This window comes from Malus sylvestris, chromosome 5, assembly GCF_916048215.2.
Source record: "Malus sylvestris chromosome 5, drMalSylv7.2, whole genome shotgun sequence".
Classification (NCBI taxonomy): Eukaryota; Viridiplantae; Streptophyta; class Magnoliopsida; order Rosales; family Rosaceae; genus Malus; species Malus sylvestris.
In genome coordinates, this window is record NC_062264.1 from 46,982,089 (window position 1) to 46,993,211 (window position 11,123).

An 11,123-nucleotide genomic window follows, 5' to 3' on the forward strand; every position below is an offset into this window, starting at 1 on the left:
GCACTCAAGAAAGAGATATTGGCTTTCGCTCAAAAGCCGAACGAGTCTTTCCATGAAGCTTGGGAACGGTATAATGAGATGTACACAAAATGTCCTCATGCTGGGTTTGATTCTAACCTTCAAATGAACATATTTTATGATGGCCTCAATGCCACCACCAAAAGTCACGTGAATGCATCTGCTGGAGGGTCATTAATGTCAAAATCAGCAAGGGAAGCATTTGAGTTGTTTGATATGATGGCTTCTGAATCCCAACAATGGACAGAAGAACAAACACAAAAGAGGGGAGTTTTTGAGATTTCTCAGAGTTATCCTAATGTTTCTGCTCAAATTGCTAAAATGGAAAATAATTTTAATGCCAAGTTTGCTGCCTTAATGCAGGTCTCTTCCATGCCCAATGTTCAAGAACCGTGCATCATTTGTAGTGAGACAACTCATGACATCACTCAATGCCCCAACAAGGATAGCTACCCTGAGCTTGTGCAAGAGCATGTGAATATGGTGAATAATTTCACTAGACCCAGAAGTGACCCTTATTCCAATACATATAATCCTGGGTGGAAGAACCATCCCAATCTCAGTTGGGGTGGCAACCAACAGCCACGTCAATACCAACAGTCTTACCAATCAACTAGTGAGACTAAGAAACCATCTCTTGAAGACCAAATGTCACAGCTAGCTCAACATATGTCTGCTCTCTCTAATACCACCAACAATTTTGTCCAATCCACACAAACTAGCATTCAGAATCTCACGGCATCAGTGGGGAATTTGGAGACTCAAGTTGGACAGCTTGCTACCATGTTCAATGAAAGAGAGAAAGGAAAGTTCCCGAGCCAATCTGAGCAAAATCCAAGAGGGATGGAGCATTGCAAAGTAATACGGACATTGAAAAGTGGCAAGAGCTATGACAACAGAGAAGTGGTGCACCATGAAGCCGAAGTGGAAGAAGAAGAGCTTACTGAAAGTGCACCATTAGCTGCAAAGTCTCGATCAGAGGCTATTTCTGAAGCAGGTATTCCAGATCCTAGTGCAAGTGACAAAGTGCAATCTCGACGCAACTCTGATGCAAACAAGGAAAAAGGCCTTGGTATTTTATTTGCACCTTCTGACAAGCCACCATACAAGCCACCTTTGCCATTTCCACAAAGACAGCAACAACGTTCCAAGGATCAACAATGCATTGAATTCATGAAGACGTTGGCTAAGGTTCAAATTAATTTGCCTCTATTAGATGCTATTAAACAGATTCCATCATATGCCAAATTTCTGAAGGAGCTATGTTCTAAAAAGAAAAAGTTCTCGGAATATGAGAAGGTGATTTTAACTGAGCAATGCAGTGCTGTCCTCTTACATAAGCTACCACCCAAGAAGAAAGATCCGGGGAGTTTCACTATCTCTTGTACTATTGGTAGTCTTGATTTTCATAAAGTATTGATTGATTTAGGAGCAAGTGTTAACCTTATGCCTTATTCTGTTTTTCAAAAATTAGGTGAAGGAGAACTCAAGCCCACATCTGTGAGTCTTCAATTGGCAGATAGGTCCGTGACCTATCCTTTGGGTATTCTGGAAGATGTGATTATTAAAGTGGATAAATTCTACCTCCCAGCTGATTTCATTGTACTTGACATGGAGGAAGACAAGGAAGTGCCTCTCATTTTAGGCCGACCGTTCATGGCCACCGCCCGGACACTTATTGATGTGGAAGCAGGTACTTTAACCCTAAGAGTGCAAGGAGAATCAGTTGTATTCAAACTCTTTGAAGCTGTCAAGCGTCCTTTCGAACATGAAGAGTGTTTTCGTGTTGATGTTTTGGATGAGATTGTGCATGCAAACTTTGCCTCACGATCATCTAATGATAAGCTGTTAACTTGCCTCACCAACCATGATGCTACTTTATCTATGGAAGAAAATGTGGTGGACGTCATTACTGCATTAGATAGTGCACCAATTCATAATCCAAAGTGGCGACATGTTTATGAAAGCTTTGGAGTGCCTAAGCAGCCTCTTTTTCCTTCAAGTGAGCAAGCTCCAAAGTTAGAGCTCAAGCTACTGCCTAGCCACCTCAAGTCTGCTCATCTCAGGGTGAATGAGACATTGCCTGTTATTATTGCTGCTGATCTTAATGACACGAAGGAAGACAAATTACTAAGAGTTCTTCGCAAGTATCAAGATGCTCTGGGGTGGACACTTGCTGACATAAAAGGCATTAGTCCAGCTTTGTGCATGCATAGGATTTTTATGGAGGCTGGGACTAAGCCAACTGTTGAAACTCAAAGACGTCTAAATCCGATCATGAAGGAAGTTGTAAGAGTTGAGGTGATGAAGTTACTCGATGCAGGTATCATTTATCCAATCTCGGATAGCAAATGGGTGAGCCCGACTCAGGTGGTTCCAAAGAAAACTGGTATTACTGTGGTGAAGAATGTGAGATCTTTCTTGGGAGCACTCATACTAGAATTTACACCATTGCCGGATCACTTCAAGTATCACCTTCCATTCGAAGATCACTTCCATGCCATGGAACCTAGGGGAATGTAACTGGAGGCATCGTCCGGCTGCAAGACGTTAAAGAAAGCGCTTCTTGGGAGGCAACCCAAGCTTTCTATCTTTCATCTTTATTTTGAATAATTTTAAATTTTCTTGTTCTGTTTTTCTCTTGTTTTTTTTTGTTTTTGTGTTTAAGTCCTACTTGTGTTCCTTTATGCAGGTAATGATTTTGCAATATCTACCACAACTTCTTGCAACATTTTTTTTTCATTCATAAAAAAAAAGGGAAAGGAACATTGAGCAGATAAATAAAAAAAAAAAGCTTCGAAGGAGAAGCTTTCACATAGGCTGCGAAGGAGGAGCTTCAGTAGTCGGCGGAGCCTCAGCAGTTGGCGGGGCCACAGAAGGAGGAGGCATCAGAGGTTGATCATTTGGAGCTTCACTACGCGGTACAGCCCCAGATGTCGAAGGCAAATGCTGTTGGAACAAACCCACAAACCGCTGATGATCAAGTAAAATCTGACCATCAGATTCCTGCATCTGGTCGATTTTCCTCTTCATGTTTGTGGCATAGTTGTGTGCAAGCTTGTGCAACTGTTTATTCTCATGCTTGAGCCCTCTAATCTCCTGTTTGAGACTCATCACTTCAGCCGCCAACGATTCAACTTGACGGGTTCGGGCAAAGAGGCGTTGGGCCATGTTGGACACGGAACCTGCACACTGCACACTGAGAGCCAGAGACTCCTTAACAGCCAATTCATCAGACCGTTTTGCAAGCAGTCTGTTATCTTTAGGAGTGACAAGGTTCCGGGCCACCACCGCAGCTGTCATGTCATTCTTCATCACCGAATCCCCAACGGTAAGGGGGCCAGTAGGGGATATGAAGGATGGGCGCCATATGTTGTCTGGAGAAGGCGGAGCTGCCTCTTCACCAAGGTTCAAGTCAAAACGACGGTCGGAAGGGCCAGCCATTTTTCAGAGGTGTTAAGGAAAGCAGAGGTCGGACAAGTCAAGATCGTAGAAATGCAAAAAGGGAGTTTTTGAAGGCAGAAATTCAAGTGTGCTTTGAACATCCTGCATACCTCTATAAAAATCAGCACGCGATGGGATTTCGGAGATCGAAGAGGCAATTCCAGATATCGAAGAGGCCAACTAAAAAAGCGGCGTTCGCTTTCTCAAAAGCTGAGCTTGCTCAGAAACCACGGGCCATCCTTTGTTCCAGATTTGTCCGTACTCGTCACATGCAACCTCTGCACTCGACGGAGCTCAGATTTCGAAGAGGCAAGCTCGGAAATCGGAGAGGAATCTGCTTTTCCAGACGTGTCAGCATCTCTCACACTACTGCTCTCCTCGCCTACACAAATTGGTGTGTTCTTTCCTTTTCTTTTTGTGTCTTTATTTCATTTTATATTTATTTCCTTCCATTTTTATGTCTTATTGTTCAAAAATTCCTTTCATTATCATTGGGGACAATGCTATAATTAAGTTTGGGGGTGGAAATATATTTCGTTAGTTTATTTATTAAATTAAAAAAAAAACAAAAAAAAAAAGTTTTTGCATTTTTATTGTTGTTTGTAGCTACTTCTCAATTCAATGATGAGATTTGATTTAATTTCCTTCTTACTTTCAAGAAGTCTAAGTTCTTTTCGTTGTCTTTGTGTTAGCTGTGATTTCCAAAAATCAACTTGAAAAATAAATGTGTCTAGTCTTGTCAATGTGAAACTTGAGCATGATTTAGCGTTTCATATGTGAATCATGTGAGATTATGTAAACCTTGTGAGTTTTTGAGCCTATACATGATTGAACCATTATGCATCAATCTCATTCCTTCTTGTGCGTATGATCTCATTGTACATGTATCTCTAGAACTTGCTTTATACTACTCGATTCATTAATCAATTCATGTAATAACTTGGAAGTGATATAGGCCATCTTTGGATCGTTTGAGCCTTTCATGCCTACCTTATATGCTATGTTTATCCGTAGTAGCCCATTGAGACTTTAACTAAGCCATTTCTTTGTTAGTCACATCTCTTTACCTTGCTCCAATATTGGAGTTGAGCCCATACACAAAAATCGATTCCTTATTGTTTTGAGAAAGTATTACATGGGTTGTGCTTTTGGGGGTTTCATTTATGTAGAAAGATGGATGGAGCATGTGTATTATAATGAAATGTGAATTTGATGGGTGATGTAGCTTTTGCAGATTTGTTTCTCTCTCAAAAAAAAAAAAAAAAAAAAAAAAAAAAAAAAGAGAAAAGAGAAGAAAAAAATATATATATATATATATATATATATATGAAAATTGGAGAGTGTTGATTAGTTGAAAATGTGTCGGTAGAGTATAAATTTCCTTTTGAAGTTAAATTTGGGGAGTAACAGGTGCTCGAAGTTTATTATTTTGCTTTCAATTTGAGGTGGTGTGATATTGAGGTGTTGGAAAATTAGCAAAGTGTACTTTCTCAAAATTTTTGATTCCCATATCCTTTCTTTCATTAGCCTATCACCTTTAGCCTCATTACAACCGTAATAAAGTCCTATTGATCCAAGGTATTACTTAAATATTTATAGCGAGTTAGGTGGACAAGCAAGCATATGGCGGCATGTACAATGAGATCACTTGAGTGAAACACATTAACCAAAACTTATGAGTGAATGAGTGTATGTCTTGTGAGAAGCTCACATGTTTGCATATGATGATTTAAAGGAGTTTGGAATTGCATTGACATGGCTAGCTCACACATGGTTTTTCAACGTTTTGTTTGAAGGAAATTTGGTTAATTATTGGATGATGTTTTGAGCTCTTGATTAATTCTTGGTTGTTTGTTTCATGATTAGCACTTATCTCTGAAATCTTAATTGAGAAGTTGCCTACTAAGTTGTTGAATCTAGTCTTATTTGAGTTTGTTTTGTTTTGTGTTTTGTTTTGCTAGAGGACTAGCAAAAATGCAAGTTTGGGGGTATTTGATCACTCATATATTTCATACATTTTTACCATCTATTTCTAAAGTCTTTGTGATGTTTTTGTGTTAAAATTGTGGCATTTTACCTTACCTTGTGTTAATGTACAGTTAATTTTGTTTTAACATTGTTTTCAAAGAAAATGGGCTAAAAAGAAAATAAAAGAAATAGAATACAGAAAGAAGTGGAGGACACACTGGCATAAAGAAAACAAGAAGGGAGTGCAGCACTGACAGAATAAAAGAATGAGGAGTGGGAGAGCACGGCATGAATAAACAAAGGGAAAAGTGGGTTGATGGGGGAGACACTGAAAAGAAAAGAAATAAAAAGAAACGGAGAGACAGAGAGATAAGGGAGATAAGAAAAAAAAAAGGAATAAAAGACTAAGAAGGAAATATAAGAGGAAGGGAGACTGACGCGACAAGGCAGACGACGCAGAGAAGACGGAAGCAGAGGCGCAGCAGAAGCAAAAGAAGTCAGGAGCAGAAGAGGAACCAAAAACGGGTGTTTTATTTCTTGTTATTTTTTTATGAATAATTTCTTATGTATGAACATAATTATGTGTAACTAATTTTATTATGCTAGAGTAAGGCCATGAGCCGCAACATGAATACGTAGATTTATTTTCAATTGCTTAAGTATTGTTACATGCTTGCTTTGATATTTTCAATCACCGAATTAAACTATCTATGTACCTTGATGCTTGATCACCATTAGGATGCTTAGAAAAGTTATCGGATGCAATTTTGAACGAATGTCACGTTAAAATTGGTTGTGCTTCTTGTGATTGAGGATTGTATTCTCCTAAGGTAAATATCATGCTCTTAGGAATTATATGGTTTAACAAAAGGATTTTCACCAAGATTAATGAATCACTCATGTTTATATTTAATCCAAATGTCATGGATAAGTTGCATGTAGTGGTATGCGTTTTAGCTTGAATGTCACAAGTAAAACATACACAAGGAAAATCCAACCTTCAAAGCATATGTGTTTTCAATTATTTAAGCAATTGGAATAGCTACGTAGGAGTGTTGTTGGTAAAGGTTGAACTCTAGCATATTGTCAATATATTTTTCTTAAATCATTTATTTTATCTTGAATTTCCTTATTTACTTGTTTTGTTTAAGTTAAATCACTGTTCCTAAAAACCAATTCCCATTTTAGATATTTGTTTAAGTCACATCCAGTAATATTTAGTTTCGTCAAATTAGTGTAATTCTTAGAGTTAAATAAGTTAAATACACAAAAACTTGTAAATTGTTTATATCAGTCCCTGAGGAGATCGACCTTGCTTGAGCCATTCTATACTACAAACACTTGTTCTCTTGCAAGAATTTTCTATGGTTTAACCCCTTGTTTTCCAAGTGGTAAAATCGCTATCATGGAGGATTGCAAAGCTCTACTCAACACAATCATTGAAGTAAATATCATCCACATCCGTCGCAACACAAACGTTGTCGCTCACTGCATTGCAAAAGTCGATCTATCTTTTTATGCAAAATTATGAATGGATTGGTTCCCCGCTTAGTACTATAACTGACATACTTGTTAAGGAATATGCGTAGCTCTATGCTTAGAGATGGATAAACTTTTGTCATGCAACTTTTGACAAAAATGAAACCTACTATCGTATCTTTTTTTTCAAAAAAAAAGCCTTAGCCTTATTGCTTTGGTTTTTTATCCAAACCAATTGGGAATAATAAAACATGGAGACTTCGAAGTTTTTACACTACATTTTATTATTTTTGAAATTAATCGTCATATTTTGATTTATTTTCAAGTTGGAATGGTGCAGTGCTGATTTAGTCTCTGAATTATCACCTTAGTGAAAATGAAGTCCCTGAATTATTTTTTCGGTAAAATAAATCTCTAAATTCATTAAAAATTGATAATTTCATTCCTACTATTATATTCAAAGTTATTGTATCCAATTTTTTGTCAACTTAAGTCACTTAACACACTTTATAATGTAATACCATAATTTTCTCGACTATAAGCTCTTAACATTTCACATAGGTTGCGATTTAACGTCTAATTTACCCTCCGACGTTAACTTAACTATTTCTTATGAAAAACTACCAATTACCCTCCAAAGTTAACTACATACACCTTTTTTTTTTTATGAAAAATTATCAATCTACCCTCCAATATGTATCACATGCAATTAACGTGACTTAAATTGATGGAAAGTTGAATTTAGTAGCTTCGAATATAATATTAGGGATGTAATTGGCATATTTTTATAATTCAATGACTAATTTTTCGAAAGAAAAAAAAAGTTTAGGGACCTAATTTTCACTGAGGTAATAATTCAGAGACTAAATTGGCAGTTCACCTTATATGTTATGTAACATATGACTACTAATTATCATGGAGTAAGATTCTCGCGCCTCATATTCTCATCTCCTTCATTCCCCTCCTATCTCATATTGTTTTTTTGTCTTATTGTCTCTATAAAAAAAATCAATATAAGATGTTGACGTGGTTAAACTGTAACTGTTCAAATAGGAAGGGAGGGAAAGGGAGGGATATTAGGATAGGAGAGAAAACTCATTCAATTAGCATAACGACTCTATCAATAATGACATTTTTTTTTGTTTTCTTCACCCTTCCAACTCCAAGGAAACAGAATGTAAGAAAATGCACAAAATTTAATGTAGAAGCTCTTGGGGATCTCTCAATTTTATCTCATCCGTACTCCAATCGTGAATGTCTAAAGAAATACCATAATAATAATAATAATAATTATTATTATTATTTATTTATTATTACTTTTTATTATTATTTAGAATTTTAACGGTACACACCCGTATATTTAGTATATTTTTTATTTTTTGAACTTCAGACACCTGTAGGTTTAGGTTTAGTTGTGGTATTCATTTGAAGATTATTAAGCTAGTACATTATTGTGTCTAGATTTAGTGCACTTTCTCATAAACTGGGAAATAGGTTATGATCAAGGATGTGATACAAGCAATCCATGCATACCCAATGAACATCTTTAAATTTCCAACTACTCTGTGCTTGGAAATGGACTTGTTGATTGCCAATTTCTGGTAGGGTTAGAAGGGAAGGGAGAAGTGGATCCATTAGGTATCCCGGGAGCTTATGGGGCTATCGAAGCATGTTGGGGGTATGACTTTTGTAATTTTAGTGATTTTAATGATGCCCTTCTTGCTAAACAATGTTGGAGGCTATTACAGGATCCAAACTCGCTATGGGCACAAGTTCTCAAAGTCCGTTACTTCCCAAATTGCTCATTTTTGGAGGCCAAACGTAGGGGTAGGGCTTCATGGGGATGGACAAGTCTTTTGGTGGGTCTTGATATTCTACTTCAGATGGCTTACTGGCAAATTATGAATGAGAGCAATGTTTGACTTTGGCAGAATATATAGATCCATTATCTTCCTCTCAGGCACCCTACTCCTCAAGGAAATATGTTGGTGTCTAGGAATATGTGTCGTGGATTCCCTAATATGTGGGCCTACATGGACTTGAGATATTGACTTTCTTAAGCTCTTTATTTCTGATGAGAAATGTACGGTGATCCTTGATACTAGTATTGGTGACCAGTTGAGAAATGATAGGCTTATGTGGTCGGAGAATAGGAACAGGATTTACACTGTGAGGTCTGGATACCACTGGGTGCATTCTTTAGTGGTGCACTGGTGCCTGTTGTTACAAGGGTTACTTCCACATTTTTTTTCAATTCCTTCCCACGTTTGGAGGCTCATATGAAAGCTGAAGACCCCCTTCCTCCCCAAAGATCCGCAGTTTTATGTGGAGGGCTTTGAATTAGGCGATGGCCATAATAGAGGATCTCTATTGGCGTTGATGCTCACCTTCTCTTTTATACCCTCTCTGCAATGCTCATGATGAATCTGTCGAACACCTACTCTTTCTGTGCTCGTGGGTTGAAACCATCTAGTTTAGTGGTTCTCTAAATTACAAAGTGGATAGGACTGAAATCTCGACATTGGCAAACTGGTTATCTTCTCTCATTAACTCTAATCTGAGGTCAAAGGAATAAGCTAATTGGTTTTTTTCATATGTTGTCTTCACTTGTTGGCACATATGGAAGGCTTGGTGTAACTACCTCTTCAACCAGAAGGTTATTGCTCCACAACAGGTCATTATATCTATTTCTTACCTGGCTGAAGCTTTTTTAGAGGCTTCCCGTAACCCCATAAGGAATTTTCAGCCTGTGCAGTCGGCCCCTACATGGCTGGCCTGTTGGTTTCCCCTTCGTTCTCCGTTTACTAAGTTGAATGTGGACCCGAGCTGTGCTGCTGCCAATGATGAAGGTTATGTTGGGGTCATTGCTAGAAACGATGAGGGTAGGTTTTTGGTAGCAAGAAAACTGAAGATCAAAGCTTTAAGTGCCGTTGCGGCGAGGCTCTTACAATTTTATATGGTTACAAATTTGCTAGCTCGCTGGGTTTATAGATGATTATAGTTAAGTCTGACTCGAATGAGAACATTTCCTGCTTGGTGAATGCCTCATCCATTGGCAGCTGGGAGGTATTCCTTACATTGACAAAAATCTTTGCGGCTTGGGGAATCCTTTCAGACGTGACGCTGGTTTTGGGTTCCGAGATCGGCCAACATGAAGGCAGATTGTTTGGCGTCGAGATGCAATACAGAGATGTGCAGTTCCTGTTGGGTTAACCATTCTTCATCTTCGTTGGTTCATGTTTTGAACAAAGATGGGCTACCTTGTCCTCTGTAAATTTTTGTTTTGGGTAATGGAAGGGGTGACGTCTTTGCACTTGGTGCAGCATTTTTAGCCTTTGTACCCTCATTCGCTACTTTATGTATGTACTTTTCCCTGGTTTTTACCTCCTTATGGGCTTCCCTGTACTCTTGACTCCAGCCCTGATTATGCATATTTCCAGTTCTCCAAAAAAAAAAAAAAAAAAAACTTGTCATGATCTCCAGACAATAATTATGCATATATATAATCGGCCCCACTCCATTGATCTTATTAGCAAAAACTGAGAGATGAACAAAGAGAGACCCGGATGATTGCCAATTTGCCACCGCTTTAAACCTAAAAAAAATTAGAGGAAATTGTAGCAATATCTCAACTTTTAACTAATCAGAGTCATGGCTTATCAACTAAAAATCTGTGATTATTGGTTTCTTAGCCCATCAAAACGTGCAGTTATGGTTATTTTCGTCAACTCCTTTAGAACGTTCATCGAAATGAATCATGTATAGCGCACATGAGGCTGAACCAAGGGAAAAATATGAAAAACCAAATGAGAAAAATTGTAGCAACGATCCCTAAACTTTTATCCAATTTGAGAAATGGTCTCTCAACTTTAACCCAATTGGAGGAATGGTCCCTCAACTTTAACTCAATTGTAGCAATGATCCTTCCAACAAGACTCATTTTGATGGAGTTGATGAAAATGATCATAGTTTCACATTTTCATGAGTTAAAGGACTAATTGTCATTGATCTTTAGTTAAAGGACTATTGCTCCAATTGGGTTGGAGTTGATGAACCATTTCTACAATTTTCTCAAAAAAATTATAAACTTCTAGCTGCTAGCTAGCTAGCTAGAAGGGAACTAAAGAGAGTTAGTTGGGGGTGTTGTAAGAAAAGAATAAGAATATTACTATAGTTTATTAATTCATTTGCTCCTGAAACTATCATTTAGTCTC

The 11,123-nt window shown here is 37.8% G+C and overlaps 1 pseudogene; it reads right to left on the minus strand.

Moving 5' to 3' along the window:
* LOC126624869 (small nucleolar RNA R71) lies at positions 1-107 on the minus strand (annotated as a pseudogene).
* Positions 108-11,123: the final 11,016 nt, after the last annotated feature.